The sequence below is a fragment of the Emys orbicularis genome, chromosome 1 (genome assembly GCF_028017835.1).
Source record: "Emys orbicularis isolate rEmyOrb1 chromosome 1, rEmyOrb1.hap1, whole genome shotgun sequence".
In the NCBI taxonomy this organism is placed as follows: domain Eukaryota; kingdom Metazoa; phylum Chordata; order Testudines; family Emydidae; genus Emys; species Emys orbicularis.
The window spans coordinates 244,773,124-244,796,614 of NC_088683.1; the positions used below are offsets into that span (position 1 = coordinate 244,773,124).

Consider the following 23,491-nt stretch of genomic DNA (forward strand, 5'->3'; position numbering starts at 1 on the left):
ATAATAACCTATAAGATAATAGCCTATGCATACAGAGAGAGAAATCCATTTCTTTTTTTAGAGGGTTCTATTTAGTTAAGTACACTTAGTACTAATTTATAGTGTGTATATTTCAACCATTTTTATTTATGTATTCTTTGTCTGTTTAATGATATTTTAGGTAGATGGAAACTAGTTTTGTTTGTTCCCGTTTAAATAAAATCCCCATTATGTTGTTGTTTTGTATTATCTTGGCTACCATTAAATAACCTTTTAATCATGGTGTCACACATACACACACAGCTCTCCCCTGCTGGGTAACTTATACCACAGTTATGCTAATAAGAAGCACACGGGATCTTTTTCAGGGAAAAAGGCAATACGCCACATTTATTAAGAATACAGCAGTTAGCATATGCTTTTCAGTCTCTCTCTCTCTCTCACACACACAGACACACACACACACACAGTCCTGCCAGTTGATGTTTATAGTTACTAGTCCAGAGTCTGGATCAATCTAGTGGCCAGCCAGATTAGTCGCAGAGGGGAGCCGGGCTCTGTCAGTCACGATCCAATGTTCCTGGAGTTGTGGCAAAACGAACCCAAAGTTCCATGGCCAAGCACCCTGTTCTTATAGTCTTTTTTCTCTGTTGAAGTCTATGGATTTGGCTGTGTCAGTTTGTGACCGGTTACTCCTTAATTGGTGTTATCTTTTGATGTTAACATTCCAAAACACCTCTGAGAGGGTCATCCTGTCCTGGTTTCGATTTAATCAATTGTCTTGTCTTTAGGGGTGCCAGCCTCCACCTCAGGGTTGTCAATCTGCCCTTCCTTCATTATGGATGCGTGTTGATGGTTCTCTGGTGTCATTAAGTCTCTTCACTCCTTCTTCCTTGACCATCTCGCTATAACAATGGCCAGATGACACACAAAGAACCTAAACCAACACACCTGTTTTGTAAAACTCCTGTTTTGTAGGTTTAAGATAAATTGGTTTTGTTTTGTTTTGAATAATGTCATCTGTGGGGAATATAAAAGCATGAATTTTTACCACTGAACTAAAGTACCAGATAAGGAAATATTAGCAGAATAATAAACCTCTATGTGTGGTCTAGCTGCTAGAGGGTGGCATAATGCCACATGATGGATTACTGGAGCACCTAGTTAGTGGCAAAGTGGATGAGAGTTGGCTCTGTTATGTTAGAAACCTGGATTTTGTTTCCAGCTCTGCCTTATATGACTTTGTACAAATACTCAGTTACCTTAACTGTGAAATGGGTGAATTATAGTTAACCCCGAAATCTGATGTATTAATCCTTACTTAATAATCAGGCTGAAGCATATAGAAGGATTAATAATAACTAGTGGAAGAGCTGGGACTAGAACTGATGGTCTCTAGACTTGCAGAATAGTGCAACTTGCTCTATAGAACAGTGCATTGTGGGGGGCTCATGCACTTGTATTTTGCATCCCAAAACTGCATGATAATTTTCTTGTCATCACAAGACTGTATGCAGCAGGATCCAAAATTGTGTCACTTGCAATACAATTGTGAGAACTGGCAAAACTGTCATTTTGAATGCTGATTGTTATTTGTTGCCTACTTGGCTGTTGTTATAGTCTCTCTCTCGGTGCTGGTGTTCCAGCATTGCGTAGGCTTCTCTATTCTTGTTCTTCATTCCCTTAAAAAAAAAAAAAAAAAAAAAGCTTTTCTAAGTCTTTAATGACTTGCTTACATTTTTCTGACTGTTTACATTTGCTTACTGGTGTTGTTTTGCTGAGTTAAAACTATATGTTCTTGCTAATCTTTTTTTATTGATTCTCAAAATTACTGACATGCTCTATGCCACCCTTCTTTGTCTTGTCCAGATAGCCTGTTTCATAATGGTTTGGACAAGAACAATTAAAGAATTGTAAACAGGGCCAAGTGACCCTTCAGCACTTTTGCCAAGAATTAAATTAAATTGAAAATTTGTAATTTTCGAGCCTTTCTCCTGGAGATGAACCAAAACCAGAATCTCAAACATCTTAACATTTCAGGCAGGAAGAGGTGGAATTTGAATCCACAAATCCAAACCTGCCCTACAATTTTAGTTCAAGATTTGGAGATATCTTTTCCAGTTATGGTTCAGATATAACGTGAGAACAGCCATTCTTAACAAGAGAACAAGCCTTCCAACAGATCATGGACCCAGGGGTGCTGGAACAATTTGTATATTGGGGGTGCTGAGAGCCACTAAACCAAATTGTAAACCCTGTATATAATGGAAACCATTTCAAACCAGGAGGTGTGGCAGCACCCTCAGCACCCCTAGTTCCAGCACCTATGACAAGACCAGCTGAGTCACCACACTATTTTCCAGCATCTGGGGCCTAAGTCTTGAAAGGAAGACTTTTCGATACCATTGAATCTGAAATCAAACTCTAGTCCTTGTTCAGGCTCATATACATACCTTAGCCTAAACCTAATCCAGATTAAAACATTTACCTCTCTGTTTCCCTGTAATTATCGTTTGTTATAATAGGATAATACGCTCTTAGTTCTACAAGACACATTTTTGCTACAAGGTTGCCTGCTGAAAACTCTTAGGCAACACAAATTAATTTTAACTCCTGACATTTCAGAAGGTTGGCAATTGTGCTAACATTGTCAAAATAAATGAACAGGTACATATTGTGAAGCAGTATTTTTGTGTTAGTTCACTAATCTGGTACAGATAGTCTACTGCAGTGTTTCCCAAACTTGGGATGCCGCTTGTGTAGGGAAAGCCCCTGGTGGGCCGGTTTGTTTACCTGCCGCATCCGCAGGTCCGGCCAATCGCGGCTCCCAGTGGCTGCGGTTCGCTGCTCCAGGCCAATGGGAGCTGCTGGAAGCGGCGCGGGCCGAGGGACGTACTGGCCGCCACTTCCAGCAGCTCCCATTGGCCTGGAGCACCGAACCGCAGCCAGTGGGAGCCGCGATCGGCCGGACCAGCGGACGTGGCAGGTAAACAAACCAGCCCAGCCCGCCAGGGGCTTTCCCTACACAAGCGGCGTCCCAAGTTTGGGAAACACTGGTCTACTGTATATTACTAAGTAAATTTAATCTGTGACTATTTAGTCTGTGGGGATTGCAATTAAATATATATTCTATATTATTTCATTTCTCTTGTCAATGCCAGTCTGAATAGGTGTGTAAAGCAGCCCCTTCCTGGGAGCCATCCTGTGACAGGCTACAACACGCCTACCTCAGTTTCCCTTTCATCCATCCGTACAAAGGGATAGTGTCTCTCTTGGTGGAAAATTCAAACCCTTTTATTAATATAAAGGCCCACAGTCCATAGCAAATTCCCAAAATAAAAAAAGGTTACAACACTCTTGAATCCCTTTCAAAGGTCACCATTCCCAGCTCACCCACCTGAGAGACAATAGCCACTCTGTCTCAGTCCCTGTAGCCCCTGTTCCCGGGCTCCAATCTCAAGGCCTCCCACCTGAGGAAAAAAATAGCATGTGCTCCTGTATTCAAAGACTGCCTCATAATGTGTATGCACAAGGAGGGCAAAATTAAATTGCACAGTGAATTCTGGCATTTCCTAACTTTTGAGTGCTTGATTCTGCAACCTTAATGATCTATTAATTCAGTTTTATAGTATGTAATGAAAACATAGATTACATTACAAATAACACTATGCCAAGATACCCATAGCTAAAGGGATGTTGTCAGATCTATTTGTATATATTTTTCTTGGTTAGAAAAAGCATCCAAAGCATACTTTGTAGATTCTCTTATTTTATATTCTCAAGAGATTCCGGAAGAGATTGTATTTTGAAAGTGACTAATCTTTAGAAAGCAAAGCTATTGCAGGAACATCTATTTCCACCCCAGAGAGAATCTTCTATAATGCACCAAATGCAATTGTTCTATTACAATGTCTATTATTACTGCATCCATGAAAGTATCGGTGATGAGATTTTTCTCACATGATGAAACAGGTGATGAGGTTTCTTCTGAGAAGGGAGAAGAATGCATTAATGGCATAAAGTGTTGATATCCAGCAAGCGCTCTCAGGAGCTGCTTCAACACAGAAGTACTACCATCAGCAGTAATGCAAGTGAAAGTTACCCATCTAGTGATCTAGCAGATAGCAGGATGTCAATTTTCTTCTAGAAAGATTTGTCGCACAAAAAGAGAGGTTTTAATCTTTTAGGGTATGTCATAACTATAAAGGGAAGGGTAACAGCTCTCCTGTGTACAGTACTATAAAATCCCTCCTGGCCAGAGACTCCAAAATCCTTTTACCTGTAAAGGGTTAAGAAGCTCGGGTAACCTGGCTGACACCTGACCCAAAGGACCAATAAGGGGACAAGCTACTTTCAAATCTTGGGGGGGGGAGAGGCTTTTGTTTGTGCTCTTTGTTTTGGTTGTTGTTCGCTCTTGGGACTGAGAGGGACCAGACATCAATCCAGGTTCTCCACATCTTTCTAACCAAGTCTCTCATATTTCAAACTTGTAAGTAAACAGCCAAGCAAGGCGTATTAGTTTTCCTTTGTTTTCTCAACTTGTAAATGTACCTTTTACTAGAGTGTTTATCTCTGTTTGCTGTACTTTGAACCTGAGGCTAGAGGGAGGTCCTCTGAGCTCTTTAAGTTTGATTACCCTGTAAAGTTATTTTCCATACTGATTTTACAGAGATGATTTTTATCTTTTTCTTTAATTAAAAACCTTCTTTTTAAGAACCTGATTGATTTTTCCTTGTTTTTAGATCCAAGGGGGTTGGATCTGTATTCACCAGGAGTTGGTGAAAGGAAGGAGGGGGGATGGTCAATTTCTCCTTGTTTTAAGATCCAAGGGGTTTGGATCTGTATTCACCAGGGAATTGGTGAAAGGTTTCTCAAGGCTTCCCAGGGAAGGGAATTAGCTTTGGGAATGGTGGCAGCGGACCAGATCTAAGCTGGTAGTTAAGCTTAGAAGTCTTCATGCAGGCCCCCACATTTGTACCCTAAAGTTCAAAGTGGGGAACCAGCCTTGACAGGGTACAAAGGATTTTACTGGCTACAGTACAGGTCTGTTTAGAACAGGGATCGGCAACCTTTGCCAAGCGGTCCATCAGGGAAATCTGCTGGCAGGCTGGGACGGTTTGTTCACTGGCTGCGGTTCACTGTTCCAGGCCAATGGGGGCTGCGGGAAGCACTGCGGGCTGAGGGATGCGGGATAGCTCAGTGGTTTGAGCATGGGCCTGCTAAACCCAGGGTTGTGAACTCAATCCTTGAGGGGGCCATTTAGGGATTTGGGGATTTAGTTGGGGATGGTCCTGCTTTGAGCAGGGAGTTGGACTAGATGACCTCCTGAGGTCCCTTCCAACCCTGATATTCTATGTGCTGGCTGCCACTTCCTGCAGCCCCCATTGGCCTGGAATGGCGAACCGCAGCCAGTGGGAGCTGCGATCGGCTGAACCTGCAGACGCTGCAGGTAAACAAACCGTCCTGTCCCGCCAGCAGATTTCCCTGACGGGCCGCATGCCAAAGGTTGCTGATCCCTGGTTTAGAATGTGGAGGTTTCATGCAAGTGGCCAATGAAGTTCTGATTAAGCAGTCACACACAGGCATTTTACAAACCAAGCAGGAAAAGAAGCATGCAACATTAGCCCTCTGAGACAACAACGGCTGGAAACCAGTGCCACAGTATGAAGTTAATGGGCCAAATTCTGATTCTATTGAAGTCAGTGTAGTGAGTCTGATTATTCATTGGTGTAACTGAGAATAGAATTTGGCCCAGTGAGTGTAAATCCATGAGCCAAGAGTACAAGAGAGATTTTCTGGAGGATAACACTTATTAAATATATTTATTATTTTTAGGCCTCGCTAATAGGAAGCCTTAGTAAGAGTAACAGTGAAATGGCTGCTACAGAATCTGTGCCACTCTAAGTAACTTCCCCCACCAACCCTGAAAATCAGAGGAAATGCTGAACATGCCTGGAAATGGTTCAAACAGCATTTTGAGCTGTATATGAAAGCCACAGGGACAAACAAACTGGAGGCTGAGGAAAAGATTGCTCTGCTCTTAACAGTGGCAGGCACAGAAGCACTGGATGTCTGCAATGCATTCCATACAGATAGGGAAAGAGAGGAAAGCATTGCAGAAATAATGAAAATGTTTGAGGATCACTGCGGCCTTAGAAAAAGTGTTATTTTTGAAAGATATGTTCAGGATTAGAACACAGAATGAAGGGGAAACAATAGAGGAGTTTAGCACAGACTTAAAACTAAAAAGTCATTCCTGTGAATATGGAATATTTAAAGACTCTCTCATTAAAGACCAGATTGTCCTGGGGTGTAAAAAAAGTCTGTGCGTAGTTACTAAGGGAGATGGATCTGGCAATATAAAGGACAATATGTATATGCCAAGCAGCAGGACAAACAAACACAAATAAAAAGTCTAGAGAAAAGCACAGGGCTCATGACTGTGAGTACTAAAGCTAAACCATCAAAGAAAAGTTCACAGAAATTAAATTGTCCAAGGACACAAACATGGAAAGCATGAAACAATGCCAGTGATGTGGCAACCAGCATGAGTATAGGAAATGCCCAGCATTCAGGCAAATATGTAGAAACTGTAACAAACCCAACCATTATGCTAAAATGTGCAGAGAAAGCAGAACAGTAGATGTATTACGTGCAGAAAGGGAACCTCAAGTAAAGAGGAAGAGCTGTTCTTAAGCACAATAATGGAGGAGGCTGAAAGACTCAAAAGATCAGCTAATGAAAATGTGAACGTATGTGACATACATGAGAGACACTGGGGCATCGGTAAATGTAATAACAGAAACTGAAATAGAGAGAAGTAAGGAACACATAAAAGTGGAAGAGTCAGACATGTCTGTGAAAGACTACAATGCAGGAATAATTCCTGAGTTCGGAAAGTGAGCGCACACACTTAAATACAAAGGGAAAACAATAAAATTAGTTTGTGGTGGTACACAGAGGGAAGCAATCAGTTTTGTGCCTCCACATCTTTAACGTGCTTGGTCTTATTAAGAGGATGTATGCCGTAGAGAGACAGAAAGACAGAGAACCACACATGAAAATATTAATTAGTATCTTATGAAGATGTATTCACAGAAAATGGTTGCCTGCCAGTAACATACAAGATAAGCTTCAGAGAAGATATGGAACCTGTGGTGCATGCTACACAAAAAGTTCTACAAGCCTTAAGAAAGAGGCTAGAAGAAGAGCTGCAAAACATGACTGCAAATGGTATCATTTGGAGAACAGAAGAATTAACAGATTGGGTTCACTTCACTCCTGAGTAATTGTATAGAAAAAAGGAGGGGGACTAAGGCTCTGTATGGACCCAAAGGAGCTGAACAAAATCATAAAAAGAGAACACACCCACTTGTCAACAAGAAGTGAACTACTGTCAGTGATGGCAGAAGCCAAATTCTTCAGCAAATTAGCTGCATCGGCAGGATTTTGGACAGGTCCCCTTGGACACTGAGAGCTCGAAGAGCTGCACTTTCAACACACCATTTGGCAGATACTACTTCCTAACACTGCCTTTAGTTGTCTGCCTTCATGTGATATGATTGAATGGGACTCTTTTGTTTGACTGTTTCTCTTCCTTTTCTACCTGCATTTTATCAACTTCTATCCTCTCCTCTTTATTAGGATATATAGAATCCCCATTAATAGACCCTCCCCTAAGGGATGTCTCTGTCCGAACCATGTGATCCTCTGCACCTGTCAGCTTTCCCCTAGCCCTGAATTTAAAAACTCATCTACAACCTTTTTAATATTACATGCCAGCAGTCTGGTTCCATTTTGGTTTAGGTGGAGACCATCCTTCCTGTATAGGCTCCTCCTTTCCCAAAAGGCTCCCCCATTCCTAAATTCCTCCTCTGAACACCATCATCTCAGCCACACATTAAGACCCTGCAATTCTGCCTGTCTAATTGGCTCTGTGCTTAGAACTGGAAGCATTTCATAGAATGCCAAGATGGAGGTCCTGGACTTTAATCTCTTATCTAGCAGCCTAAATTTGGCCTCCATTTGGTCTCCTACCTTTCCCCAAGTCATTTGTATCCACATCTACCATAGCCACCAGCTCCACCCCAGCACTGCACATAAGTCTATCTAGATGTCTTGAGAGGTCTGCAACCTTCACACCTGGCAGACAATTCACCATGTGGTTCTCTTGGTCATCACAAACCCAACTATCTCTATTTCTAATATCAAATCCACCACTACTATTATCTGTCTCTTCGTAATAGAATTATAGAATCATAGGACCGGAAGGGACCTCGAGAGGTCATCTAGTCCAGTCCCCTGCACTCCTGGCAGGACTAAGTATTATCTAGATCATCCCTGACAGGTGTTTGTCTAACCTGCTCTTAAAAATCTCCAATGATAGAGATTCCACAACCTCCCTAGGCAATTTATTCCAGTGCTTAATCACCCTGATAATTAGGAAGTTTTTCCTAATGTCCAACCTAAACCTCCCTTGCTGCAATTTAAACCCATTGCTTCTTGTCCTATCCTCAAAGGTTAAGGGGAACAATTTTTCACCCTCCTCCTTGTAACAACCTTTTATGTACTTGAAAACTGTTATCATGCCCCTCCCCTCAGTTGTCTCTTCTCCAGACTAATCAAACCCAATTTTTTCAATCTTCCCTCATAGGTCATGTTTTCTAGACCTTTAATCATTATTGTTGCTCTCCTCTGAACTTTCTCCAGTTTGTCCACATCTTTCTGGAAATGTGGCAGTCAGAACTGGATACAATACTCTAAGTGAGACCTTACCAGTGTGGAGTAGAGCAGTAGAATTACTTCTTGTGTCTTGCTTACAACATTCCTGCTAATACTGTCCAGAATGATGTTCACTTTTTTTGCAACAGCATTACACTGTTGACTCATATTTAGTTTGTGATCCACTATGACCCCCCGATCCCTTTCCTCAGTACTCCTTCCTAGGCAGCCGTTTCCCATTTTGCATGTGTGCAACTGATTGTTCCTTCCCAAGTGGAAACTTTGCATTTGTCCTTATTGAATTTCATTCTATTTACTTCAGACCATTTCTCCAGTTGTCCAGATTATTTTGATTTAAATCCTATCCTCCAAAGCACTTGCAACCCTTCCCAGCTTGGTATCGTCCACAAACTTTATAAGTGTACTCTCTATGCCATTATCTAAATCACATAACTGGGGTTCCCACCACTGGAAGGACCCTTCTTCCAGCTGATTTCATGGTATTCTCTTGCACTCCATACTCCGTCTCTGAGGGCCATGAGTTTCTTGTACCAAATGCATACATATGCCACCTGCCCACAAGACAGTAATACATGCTGCATTCAGTGCAATAAACTTGATAGAGCCTTCTCTGCTGCTGGACTTCTGCCAGTATTTTACTTTTGCAAGGTGTGTGTGTGCGTGTGTGTGTGTGTGTGTGTGCGCGCACGCTTGCTTGCTTGCTTGTTTGTTTTCTTTTAGGAGCAGTTATTGGCCTAAGTTCAGAAAATGTTTATTGGGTGTATCTCACTCTCACATGCCTCTCTAATCTCCCTGGCAAAACTCCCATTTGCTGCTCTTGATGTCGCTTATGAGCTGACTTTTTAAACCCCTGATCTCCTTGCGTCAGCCCCATCCCCTCCTCAAGGGATCACAAAGGGATTAGGGGTCAAAGGATGGCATGCTACCACCTTATTACAAAACTCTCAGCCTCGCCTAGCAGGCCACTAAACTTAGCACACAGCCCCCCAAACAGATCACCTATAAACTTCAATCCAGCAGGCATACGGCAAGCAAGCACACAACAACAAACTGACAACTAATTCACCCGAAGGGTCACATAGTCACTCCTCCTTCACCTGGAGAACTCCCTTGTAAAACCCCGGTTTGCTAGCTCGGTTTGCTAGCTTTTTCCCCCAAAGAAGTGACTAAGGCCATGTCCACACTATCACTTATGTCGGCTAAACTGCTGTACATGGGAACAGAACATCTACCACTATTCAAGGCAGGACTCCAAGTTTTGTGGATGAGCAAACAAAATAATTTTGGTTCATGCATCAGGATTAGGTCCTGTGGTGGCTAAGCCTGCGTGAAACACAGAATATTTTCTTTATGATAAAAAGCAGAGCAGGAAAAAGTCACAAACAAGCATTGAGCTAGAAATAAATCATTTATTTTAAAATGTTATAGATTAATAAATAGGTTAGTTATCAGAAACCTTAATAAATAGCCTTTTCTAATTTACACAAGGCAAATACAACATGCCTATATCTATATTTAAAAAGCAAAGATAGTAAGCTAAACTTGTAAGCCATTAACAAATCTATATACATATTATTCGGAAGCTAAAATAGTCCATTTTCATTTCACTTGTAGTAACTATATTGCAGTAGTATTTAAGTAACCAAACCTCTGACACTGTATATTTGTTCCCATCCATATTTTCCACATCCCATTAAAATTAATTTAAACACACACAAAGAAAAAAAAAGAAAAAAAAAAGAGTTCCCTCATTTAAAAAATAGCTCAAGATTATCCCTTCTGTATAACATTTTTTCCCCTGCAAAGTGCAAACCATCTGAACAGAAAAAATAAAAACTTATAATTCTTTAAAAACATTTCCCCCAACTTTGAAAAGTATTCTGGACTTTCCATTTCCTAATTTTCACCCTTTGCAATCTTTCAGTTTCAACACTGCTGTATGAAATACGTTGGCACTAAGAGTTCTGGAGCTCCTAACATTATTAGTGCAAATGCTACATGCACTAACATGTTCTGTAGCACTTAAACCCCATATTCCCTGGCCCCAAAGAGTTAATTACAAAGACTAATCTCCTTGAAGGCAGGAAGTTAAGTATAATTAGATATAAATTTGTTTCAATAATAAACTTCAGCAGCTCTGTAGATTACACTCTCTAAGGACAGTATAGAAAGTATTACAATGTCCTATGTTTAAGTAAGAAAGTGAGAGTGGTACATTTCAACTTTCAGTGCATTGCAGTTTGAGGTCCCTGTATTTATTTTCTTTAAATCTTTCTTGTAATAAAAAAGCCTCTTATTTTAAAATAAAAAGGAAAAGTAAAGCTTCCAGCTTCCATTATTTTAACAAAATCCAGTGCTTTCACTGTCAGTGCTAGTTACTTCAGAAAAATACATATACAGTCAGTATAAACCAAAATGATTATTAGGAAGCATCACTTGTCAGAGTGTATATGACATTCTTATTCATATTAGTTTCAGGTGACTAATGAATAGGCTTTATTTACACATACAGTATCCTGGATAATTAGTACAACAGCTATCTTCTTTAGACATTTTGCTTTTTATACACAGATATTTAGGATTTAAGAAAAAACATTTTTTGGTTGTATCAAAAATGGTTCTATTCTTTTGTTGGATGTTTGGGGGATTTATGTGGGTAACACCTACTAAAGATAGTGGTGCCTACACATGTCAATCCTCCATACTTTGAATGGCTAATAGTTCTCAAAATTTATCTTCAACAGATTAAGAGCATTGTATACGTAAATATGTCTGATAAATTTAACAGAAGCCACAGAAACTGAGAAACTCCTTTCACCGTGGAAATAAATATATTTTAATGCATCCCATCAATATAATCAGTCCACTTTACAACACTTTTTATGTATAGCCTCTGTCATTTCTGCTTTGGAATCAGAATTTAAGTAATCTGGCTTTTGGCTATCGATATAAATAATTTATGAAGCAATGTGAAAAGGGTGGGCCCAGTGGGCGGAAGACCAAAACTCAGGAGACAATTATTTTCTCCCTGAGACGATGGAACTCAGAAGTATTATTCAAAGGTGCTCCCTTGCCTTGTGGGAGGAAGAGAGAAGAGTTGACAGTTCACTTCAACAGTGCAATTTTTTTTAAACCAGAGAAGCAACATGAAAAGACCTAGAAAAGGTAAGAGGTCTGGGGTAAGAGGAAGGGGAGAAAGATTCCCATCAACAGTGACAATACACACAATGTCAATACACTTTTAAAGTTAGAATTGAACCAGATCCAGTTAGAGACAGGAAATAAAAAGAACACCGCTATTTGCTGAACAAAGAGTAACAAAAATAATTTTTTTCATTATTTATCATTCATGATGTAAAAGGCTGTAGGTATACATGACGTGCAAGGCCACTTGAAAAGCTTTTCTCCGTATGTGCTGGCTTTTGGCATCTCCATTTCAAGTTTCAGAGTAGCAGCCGTGTTAGTCTGTATCCGCAAAAAGAACAGGAGTACTTGTGGCACCTTAGAGACTAACAAATTTATTAGAGCATAAGCTTTCATGGGCTACAACCCACTTATGCATCCGAAGAAGTGGGTTGTAGCCCACGAAAGCTTATGCTCTAATAAATTTGTTAGTCTCTAAGGTGCCACAAGTACTCCTGTTCCATTTCAAGAAGTTCAGAACATGGATGAGGAGGAGCTGGAGAGAAGAGGAGAATTCCTGCAGAAGTTTATAAGCTCCAAGGATGATAGGAAGACCAAAGAATACATCTGCTATTTCAGTCTTCCCCTGCGTAGAGACTGCTTATCACAACTTGGTTTTGAGATGTGGAAAGAGGTTGCTTTGGGACAGGGTAATCTTGTTGGTTTGGGATTGTACAATTTTAAAATTTGCATAAGCACCTAGCATACGAGGATAGGCACTTTTTAATCAATTTCAACTTAAATAAGCAAATATACTTGGCCAAATAAGGACTAGGATGAGATATGACAGTCATGTTCACTTTGAACTGAGAAAGAATTTGGATGAGTTTGCAGAGATTAATGGCTAATATACCAAACCAATGTGCAACCCTTAAACCCTGAATGTATACTTTAAAAAGATGGCTTGACTACTTCAGAGAACAGCTGTCATTTTAAGAAGTGAATTACAAGTCTACTTGTCTATTTTTATTTACTTAGGATCCAGTTTTCAAACAGAAAAGGGAACTACTACCATTTACAAAGTCACCCTTTAGAGTAACCAAGATATCTTCTTCCAATCTATACAATGTAAAAAAGAGGAGAACTCAGCCAAATCTTATTTAAAATTCAACACCTGATTCTCTCATCTAGAAAAATCCTGCCTAGAAAAAGTGACATAACCCCATATAAAAGTGTTTTTAAAATGCACACAAATTTCCTGTTTGCTAGTTCTTTTTTCCCTTTTCCTGGCCTAATATCATAAGACATCTTTCCATCATTTCTCAAGTCTAAATCATAACAGCTGAGATTTTTGGATGTAAAATTCTGTCTGTCCTTTCCTCCATATATCAAATAAAATACTTTGATTTTGATAACCCCAGTGTTGTCAATAGAGTGACCAGACAGCAAATGTGAAAAAACGGGACAGGGGTGGGGGTAATAGGCACCTATATAAGAAAAAGACCCAAAAATTAGGACTGTCCTGACTGGTCACCCTAGTTGTCAATCCTGTATGTTCAAAAATCATGTCAGGCCTCCAAAAAACATGACACTGGCTTAAAAATAATACATTTGAGGTTCTTTTTATTTGCCTTCAGGTTTTTGAGCCTTTAGTGTTCCCTGAGGTTGCATTTTCATGATTTTCTCTGTAACTATGAGGGCTAGCAACTTACTTTTCTTTTAAATCAAAAACCAAGAGTCTCAAGTAGTCACATGACTCTAGTGAGCTGGGGTTTTAAAACAAAACACCAATTATTGAGAGTTAGCAACACCTCTAAATAACCAAGGTTTGCATTACCTACTGCTAGCCCACAAACTTAACTACGTGATACTGTTCTTGACCTCTTGTTATAGACTGACATTTGTAACCTTCTCAAATGGTGTCTGGTGACCCTCCATTTTGTCTCATGAGACACTCTGGACTGCCAAGTGTTCTACAGTCATATGCTATGCAAATCTACTTTTATCTCCAAACTTAAAACAAAAGAATTTCTCTCACATATTTTCAAGCCTTTGGTACACTCTTCCAATGACATTATGTTTATAATGATCACTGATTACATTGTTCCATGAAAATTATTTTCACTCCAAAGACAAGATCAATACACCCTTCTAAATATTACTGAATATCAGTAATTTCTCCTATTGTTTGACACATTAATATACTGTAATCCAGGTAAACTAAACCAATCAGTTCAGAATCATTTGTACCATGGCTTGAGCCACTTGCTCAAGCCTTTAAAATACTGCTGCTGAACTACAACACAGCTGTGAAATACTGGATCTGAATGTGTGTGTACTGGATTACTCAACTCCACCTTTCTAAAGGCCATAATCTTACCCATCCTTCTTCTAAATTAATCAAGAAATCTCACACCTGTGCTTCCTGCTTCCCAGGCGACCAAATCTGCATGCAGTTTTCAAGATGTGGGTGTACCATGGATTTATATAGAGGCAACATGATATTTTCTGTCTTATTATCTATCCCTTTCTTAATGATTCCCAACATTCTGTTCACTTTTTTGACTGCCACTGCATATTGAGTTGATGTTTTCAGATAACTATCCACAATGACTCCAAGATCTCTTTATTGAGTGGTAACAGCTAATTTGGACCCCATCATTTTATATGTATAGTTGGGATTATGTTTTCCAACATGCATTACTTTGCATTTATCAACATAGAATTTCATCTGCCATTTTGTTGCCCAGTCACCCAGTTTTGAGAGATCCTTTTGTAGCTCTTCGCAATCTGCCTGGGACTTAACTATCTTGAATAGTTTTACATCATCTGCAAATTTCACTGTTTAGCCCTTTTTCTAGATCATTTATGAATATGTTGAATGGGACTTGTCCCAGTACAGACCCCTGGGGGACACCAATATTTACTTCTCTCCATTCTGAAAACAGACCATTTACCACCACAAACATGTGGTGCACTTTTGGTAATCTGTTTAACTTGTTGATAACAGCTGACATTTAAACATTATTCATCTTTCTGGGCAAAGAATCTGTCAACTACGTTTATTACACTTCATTAAAATGTGAGAGGGGAAGGGAAGGAAGGGAAACAAAGGAATCTAAAAAAGGTGAGAAAAAAGCAGTAGGGTACATTTTTCCACATAGACCTTTTGTCTCCTGATACCCATCTGGAAATGTTTTTTCAAGAGGTGAACTGAAACTATAAAAAAGGAGGAACAAACACCCCCAGGCACCCCCCTCCTCTCTGCCCATCAATTCACTGCACCTGAAGGGACAAAAGAAGTAGCCATTGGACTGGAGAAGGAGTCCTGACCTAAGAAGTTTGGTCAGTAAGTCATGGGTGTGGAAAAAACACCCCCACGAGCGACATAATTTTCGCTAGCATAAGTGGTGATGTGCACAACGCTATGTTGGTGGGAGAGCTTCTCCCGCCAACATAGCTGCCGCCACTCGTTGGGGGTGGTTTAATTATGTTGACGGGAGAGCTGTCTCACAAGAGATCTTACAGAGGTGCAGCTGCATCCATACAACTGTGCCGCTGTAAGCTCTCTAGTGTAGACATAGCTTAAAGAGTGTGACAATAGGCAAATAGGAAAGAGAAACTGAAGGAAGAGACAAGGTTGGGATGGGGGCCGGGCCGGGGGCAGTCAGTGTGGTGAGAGAAGAAGGGAGTCAAATGTACAGTAGCTGAAAGAGTGGTTGAAGGGGCAGACCATTGAGCTGACAAAGGTAAGGAGAGGAGTTAGGTCTGCAGAGAGGCTGGTGGGCTGGAGATAATAGAAGAAGTGAGTTTTAAGGCAAAGAAGGAAAGACTGAGATGCTGAAGGTCTGCAAGCGATGAGAGAGGAAATTCTGGGATGAAGAGAACAGAGTTGGGAATGCACTACACAGGGCAGGATTTGGCCCTGAGATCATAGGGTGACAAGATGTCACAGAGATTAATTTAGCCTCTATTACTGAAAAGAGTAAAGGTGGTCAGTATTGCAAATATCACCTTGTTTTTACCAGTTACAAAGTTAGATGGCAGCAGGTAATATATAAAATTATATGTGAAGATGTTTATTGCTATTAAATCTTAACACTATTCAGAAATTTTCAAAAGTACAAGAGAAGATCATTGACTCAGAAAAATCTCCCATTATTGTAGTAGTAGTTATTTTTTTGAAGTCTCAGAGCTTTAATTCTCATGCATGCAAAGCCTCTCAGTTAATAAAGGAAATCTAATTGTTTGTTAGCTTTTACTTGGGAATAGAAAAATGAAATGTGTACTCCATAACTACACATCATTTTTGGTTTTGTTTTTTAAAATTGATGGTTTCTCTGTCTGTCTTAGGGTTTTCTATATTGCTCACCACCATAGTATCTTCCCAGGTACATTAATCCACCTTAGAATATTTGCACTAATTTTAGTTATATTATGTGATGCTGATTATGGCTCTGATTCAGCAAGATACTTAACGAAGTGCTTTACCTTTAACTGTGTGAACAGTCACATATGCTTACACTTAGGCATGTGCTTAAATACCTTGCTGAACTGGGGCCTATGAGAGTCATACTCTTTCTTCCCCCACCTTTGCAGTATTCTCTATTAATGTTGACATGCTCAGTAATGGTAGGGCAAAAGAATGCTTTAGGTTTCTTGGTCATTTCTTCAATCCCCTTAAAAGGCAGTATTATGTATCAGGTTTTATTTTTAAACATTTCTACTAGGGAATAGTCAGAATAAATGTTGGCTAAGGAAGTAGCAGACCAAGTTTACCTACACTGCATTGTTGCTTTGTTGTTTGCTTTAGAGAAAAGTTTTACAGATTGTGTATTCCTCCCACTAGGCGGAGCTCCCACACATAGGAAATGGGAGTGCTGCTAAACCACCACAATATAGTAACAAAGAGCAACAATATGCTTAATTCATTAAATGCATTTTTTTTTTTAGCTCTCTGACTTATTTCATTGCTTTACAATCTTTTATATTTTCTATTAGCTGCTGTAAAATCTAGTGGTTAAAATCAACATGATCAGCTACTAACAATCAAGTGGGTACTTTTATCTTTCAGGTTAGTTGCAGCCCTACAGCTGCCTGGATTGTGTCATTACTTACACAGCACTTAACTTGATTGTGTAAATAACCCATCTGAATTACCTTAGCTGGCTCATTCAAGGGCAAGCATCTCGGAAACCTCAGTAGTTGCTCAAAGATGCAGACACATCCTGCCCAATGTGCCAGAAATGTGGCTTTAAGAGCATGCAGTAACCAAAAAGAACGTTTTACATGTATTCTTCTCTTTCATAAAGCTAACTTAAAATACTGTAATTTTCAGCTAAACTTAGAGCTGACCCTGCCTGTTCACAGATCTACTTTGTAAACTATTCCAGGAAGACTTGCTTATACCCCCTGCTCTAGTTGTACAACACTATCCAGTCAATATTAAAACCATGAGCAACATAGGTAAATATAAACATAGCATGCCTGTACTGATTAATTATACTAGCCCATAAATTTACCTCCCACATTAATAGCACAGGAGGGTGAAATGTATCTAGAAGCCTATGTGATTTTGATTATCCTGCAGGTCTAACATATTTTAATGCTATGCAGAACTTTTATCCTCATCATCCTATTTAATTGATGGAACTTGGGGATGTGGCTCACAAAACCTGTGTAGCCCCAAATCTATAGGAATACATATTCCAGACCCAAAGAGACATCCCTGCTCTGTTTGTGCACACCTACTGCTATGGGAGTCATTTATATGATGGTGATGGAGCCTTCATCATTCAAATTGCGTATGCAAAGGACATCCTAATGTTAATTAGTTCATACTTAACTGCCTCATTACCAGTTTAGCCAAAAAGGCATATTTAATGGGACTGCTCTATTTGAATGCCCATTAGAAATAATAATTGATGGAATTAAATTATCCCAAAGATATTGTTACATCAGTCAGTGTCAGATGGGATATGAACAACACTTTGGACAATGAACATTAGGTAATAGGGAAAGAGTAAGGGAAATTTTACAAAATTAAAAGGAGGGGAACAGAGAGATGGCTATGGCACCCAATCCCTTATGGGGATTTCTGGCTGCTTCTGGAATATAAAGAGGGCCAGAATGTTAACCTCTTACTCACGACAGTGAACAGCAGTTACTCACACAAGTAGTCCCATTGAAGTCAGCAGTCCCATTAAAGGCAATGGGTCTACTCATGTCAGTAACTACTCACTAGTGTAAGTTGTTCACAGTCTGGTCCATAATAAATAATTATAATAATGCCCAAACCTATCCAAGAATTCTAGTGCCACGTGGTGAATATGTTATACATTTTTCTTTTCACTTGCTCAGAACTTTCTCAATTTCATTTGGGCTCAAACTTTTCATGTTTGTTGTCAGCCCAAATGTGAATTTTTTTAACAAAAATTGAAGTTACAAAGTCATAAGCTACTGAAAATGGGGTTCCTGCATGCACAACCTGAAATACTACTACATTTCATGCCATTCTGCCTTAAAACAGGAGTAATTGGAAAATCTACATTAATTCACAGTTAAGGTTCAAAATGTTAACGCCCCCAAATCAGTACATAAAAATGTAAACTTCCAGCAACATAAACTCATGAACATTGCGTGTATGTAGTAGAGCACATATGTAGATCCCTGAGATCTTTGCATGGGAGAGGGAGGACTGCTATGCTGATCTCTATCCTTCCATTCAGAAGAGGAAAAAGGTCCATCATTGCTTTAGCATCACCCTCCCTGTCAGGAATCAGGGCCTGAAACAGAGCCAGTCTCAGGGCAACCTAATGAGTGGCCGGTAGCAGGTTGTCCGACTGGCTATACTACTTCCTGATTAGTGGGAAAAGTCAGCAGAGCAGCTCTAAAGTCCAGCCACAGGAGGTGCCTCTGGCTGGGGTAGCTTCTGTACCTGCTTGTTCATAGTGTTGTCTCAGCCCTGCTCCTGCCTTGATCCCTGCCTTTGCCCCACTCCGGGTAACCAGGGTCTGACCCTCAGCTCTGATTCCTGACTTCTGCCTCTAGATCTGACCCTTGGCTCTGGTTCTGGACTTCTGACTTTGGCTGTGACCTTGGCTCTGGCACCTAGTTGCCAACTCTGGGTCTGACCCTGGGCTCCCATTCCTGGACACTGATTTGTGCTACACCCTTAGGCCTGACTCCTTTTCCAACCACAACTGCCCATGCTCTGGTCTCTGACACTCCCTGCTTCTCCAGACCTCATGGAGACATCTTCTTGAAGTCTTAGATATATGCAAGGGGAGGGAGTGGAGACTGGTCAGGCTAGGAGAAGGAACAGATAGGCCTGGAAATGTGCATTATCTCCCATTACAGCTCTCACTAACATAATGCCACCTGGAGCTATCTTTCCTAAGCAGCCTCTCTGCAGGGGTCAGCTGCAGACAAGAGAAATCCATGGTAGCATGACTCCAGTGGAGCTGCATTGCTATGGATGTTGGGGGTTGGGGGACAGAGTCAGTTCGAAAGTATAGAGCCCCACTGTAGATAGTTGTGGATCTGAGAGGTTTGAGGGCAACCCCTATTTACCATGGGCTGGAGGGAGTAGGGTGACCAGGTGTCCTGATTTTATAAGGACAGTCCTGATTTTTGGGTCTTTTTCTTATATAGGCTCCTATTACCCCTCACCCCCATCCCGATTTTTCACACTTGCTGTCTGGTCACCCTAGGAAGGAGTCTCTGCAAGGGGACTCTCATGAAGCTTCCTTCATGTGAGTTTTACCATGGGAGCAGATGATCTGGCTGGGGTGAAAGTAACTTAAAGGATTTACCGGTACTCCGGAGTCCTTAGAAGGGGGCGGGGCCTCAACCGGAAGAGGTGTGGCCTCTACCGGAAGAGGCGGGGCCTTTAAATCCCTGGGCACTTTAAATCAGGATTTAAAGGGCCCGGGGCTGGGGCTGTGGTAGCAGGAGCTGGGAGCCCCGGGCCCTTTAAATCACCCCCGGAGCTACCAACTGCAGAGGCAGCTAGGAGCCCCGGGGGTGATTTAAAGGGCCCGGGACTCCAGCTGCCACTACCGCAGCGGAGCCCTGGGCACTTTAAATCACCATCGGAGGGGGCTCCCAGCTGCCGCTGCTACCCCGGGGCCCCGGCCTGTGGCGGAGCTTTAAAGGGATGGGGCTCCGCTGCAGTAGCGGCAGCCGGGAGCCCCTGGCCCTTTAAATCACCGCCAGAGCCCCGCCGTCGCTAACCCAGGGCTCCAGCAGCGGGTCTCGGGAGGTGATTTAAAGGGCCCCAGAGGGTAGCGGCAGTGGGAGACCCGGGCCCTTTAAATCGCCGCCCAAGCCCCGCCGCCACTTCCCCAGGGCTCCAGGGATGATTTAAAGGGCCCGGGGCGGTAGCTGCGGCAGGCGCCCCGGGCCCTTTAAATCGCCGCCCAAGCCCTGCCGCCGCTTCCCCAGGGCTCCGGCAGCAGGGCTCTGGCAGCAATTTAAAGGGCCCGGGGCTCCAGCTGCTGCGAACTGAGGCGGCCGCCTCGGGTGCCAGATTGTGTGGGGGCGCCACTAGGACCCAGAGTGTAGAAAATTGTGTCTGCTGCTGATGCATATGTATTCTTTCTGCTCTAGATGAACAGAGATGGTGGAGTGCTGTGCTGGAGGAAGGAGGGCACAAGAGACATAACAGGTAGGCAGGAGAAAAGTTGAGAGGGAATAACAGAAAGCAGCAGGAGCCGCAGGGAGAGAGAGGAGGAGGAGCCTCTTATGTACCTTTCTAGCACCCCCAGGAGCCTGGACTGATTAACACCAGCTTCTCAGGGAGCTTCCTGTTTCCTGCTGCTTCCCTGGTAAGGTCAGTCCTGACCATACATCCCCTCTCTTGCTGTTTTAATATTGTCTTTCTTCAGCAGCCAATATTGTTCCTACCTGTTTCAAGATGGATTATTCAGTTGTAAATTGCTATTCCTGTTTATCTCTCTCTTAAATCATATGAAGGATCATCACAGGAACAGCTGCAGAAGTGAACAGAAGATTAAATAATGTCCAGATTTGGGCTCAGAGAGCATTGGACTCTCAAAGCACTCCCTCCCCCCAAATGAATACATCTCCTTATTTCTCAGTCACAGCTTGTCAAGAGAATAAAGGCAGGAGAACAAATAGGATGTGGCTTTAATTTTGCTTCCTTGGAGAGCTTGTTGACACTGGCATTTGTTTCAGAAAGGTAGTTCAAGAAGTACCTCCCCAGAAGCTCCCATTGGCCACGGTTCTCCGTTCCTGGCCAATGGGAGCTGCGGGGGGCAGTGCCTGCAGGCAAGGGCAGCGCATGGAGCCCTCTGCCTCCCCCCCCCCAGGGGCTGCAGGGACTTAGTGCCAGCGGGCCGGATCCAAAGCCTTGATGGGCCGGATGCGGCCCGTGGGCTGTAGTTTGCCCACCCCTGGTCTATAGTCACCCACCAAACAAATAATTCTCTACTTGACCACATTAAGGAAAACACCTGCCTAGAACTCATTCCATGGAAGAGGGAAGTGATGCTGGCAGGAAGAGGAAAACACTTTGAGGAGCTAGCCAAGACCCTGCCTGCATCCCCTGCAGAATACATCTGTGTTTTGATTGTCCAAAGAGTGAATAGAATGGAAGGCATTAGTATAGTCAGTTCCTTGATAATCTGGTAGCAAGAATACCTTTCTTCCAGGAGACTAGTCCTCTGATGTGGGCCTGACAACTGCACAGAGATTGGTGGCATAATGATAATCTGAAGCACTCAGTTTACAGACGTCTCATATTCATCACCTCAAGACTCTAGTCAATCAAACTCCAGCTTGTAATACATACACAGTCTGCCTGAATTGGACACATCTCACCAGAGTTCTGTTCCCTCCATTGGCTGCCCATGTGCCTCAGGGTTCAATTAAAATTCCTGCTTTTAACTTTTCAAGACCCAAATGGTATGGAATCAGGCTCCCTCACAGACCACCTCTTCCTTCATAGTGGATGTTTGAAGTCAGCAAGTCTGGATAACTTGAACCAAAAGAGTTGCCTGAGGAGATGTTAATTTTTAATAAATCTTGGAATATTGGGGAAATTCTAGAAGATTGGAAGCGTGCTAACAATGTGTCAATATTCAAAAAGGGGAAGATGATAGGGGTAACTAAATATATAGGCTGGTTAGACTGACATCAATCCCAGGCAAAATAATATCAAAGCTGATACAGGATTCAATTGATAAAGAATTAAAGGATAGGAATATGATTAATGCCAGTCAACATTGTTTTATGGAAAATAGGTCTTGTCAAACCTGATTTTATTCTTTGAGATAACAAGTGTGCGTGATAAAGGTAACTGTGTAGATGCAATAAACTGAGACTTTTGTAAGCCATTTGACTTGGTATTGTACAACATTCTGATTTTTTTTTAAATTGCGCTATACAACATTAACAGCATCATTACATGGATTAAGAACTGGTTAACTGGCAATTATCAAAAAGTAGTTGTCAATGGAGAATCATCATTGAATGGGGGTATTTCTAGTTAGGTTCTGCAGTGACCAGTTCTAGGCCAAACACTATCAGTGTTTTCATGATGAAGTAAATATAGAATCATTGCTAATTTGTGGATGACACAAAGATTGGCAGAATGGTAAGTAATTATGAAGACAGAAGATATCCAGAATGATCTGGATCACCTGGTAAACTGGGGCCACTCAATCTAGCTAAATGCAAAATCACATATCTAGGAACAAAGAATGCAGGCTACCTACAGAATGGGGTTCTATATCCTGGAAAGCACTGGCTCTGAAAAGGATTTAGGGGTCATAGTGGACAAATTAATGTGGGAATCCCAGTGCAATACTGTGGCAAAAGGGCCAATGTGATCCTTGAATGTATAAAGAGCAGACTAGTGAATAGGAGTAGGGAGGTGATTATTCCTGTTTATGTGGTCTGGGGAGAGTGATACTGAAATGCTGCATACAGTTCTGGTGTTCACATTTTTAAAAATTAGAGGGTGCAGTGAAAATCCAAAAAAGTTACATGAGGGCTAGAAAAAAATCCGTTACAGGGAGAGATTTAGAGCTCAATTTGTTCCGTTTCTCAAAAGATGATCAAGAGATGACTTAATTAATGTATAAATACCTTCACTGCAAGAAAATATTGGTTACAAAAGGGCTTTTTAATTTTGTGGAGAAAAACATAAGAACCAATGGCTGAAAGCTGAAGTCAAATAAAAAATAAGGCACACAATTTTTAACAGTGAGGAGGATTAACCACTGGAACAAACTACCCAGGGAAGTAGTGGATTCTCCACTTCTTGATGTCTTCAGATCAAGACTGGATGCCACTTTGGAAGATGTGCTTTAGCCAAACACAAGTTATTGGACTCATTGTAGGGATAACTGGATGAAATTGTATGGCCTGTTTTATACAGAAGGTCAGACTATATGATCTACTGGTGCCTTCTAGCCTTAAAATTAGGGCTGTCAAGTGATTAAAAAATTAATCGTGATTAATCGCACTGTTAAACAATAATAGAATACTATTTATATAAATATTTTTGGATATTTTCCACATTTTCAAATATATTGATTTCAATTACAACACAGAATACAAAGTGTACAGTGCTCACTTTATATTTATTTTTATTATAAATATTTACGCTGTAAAAATAAAA

General features: G+C 41.3%; 1 long non-coding RNA gene across 1 annotated transcript in view; it reads right to left on the minus strand.

Annotated features, from left to right (window-relative positions):
• Positions 1-377: 377 nt before the first annotated feature.
• LOC135885495 (uncharacterized) overlaps positions 378-23,491 on the minus strand; it is a 51,645-nt gene continuing 28,531 nt past the window's right edge. The window contains exons 2-3 of the long non-coding RNA XR_010561756.1: positions 3,377-3,449; positions 378-1,661 (exon numbers count right to left, since the gene is read on the minus strand). This is a non-coding gene — a long non-coding RNA (uncharacterized LOC135885495). The remainder of the gene's footprint in view (positions 1,662-3,376; positions 3,450-23,491) is intronic.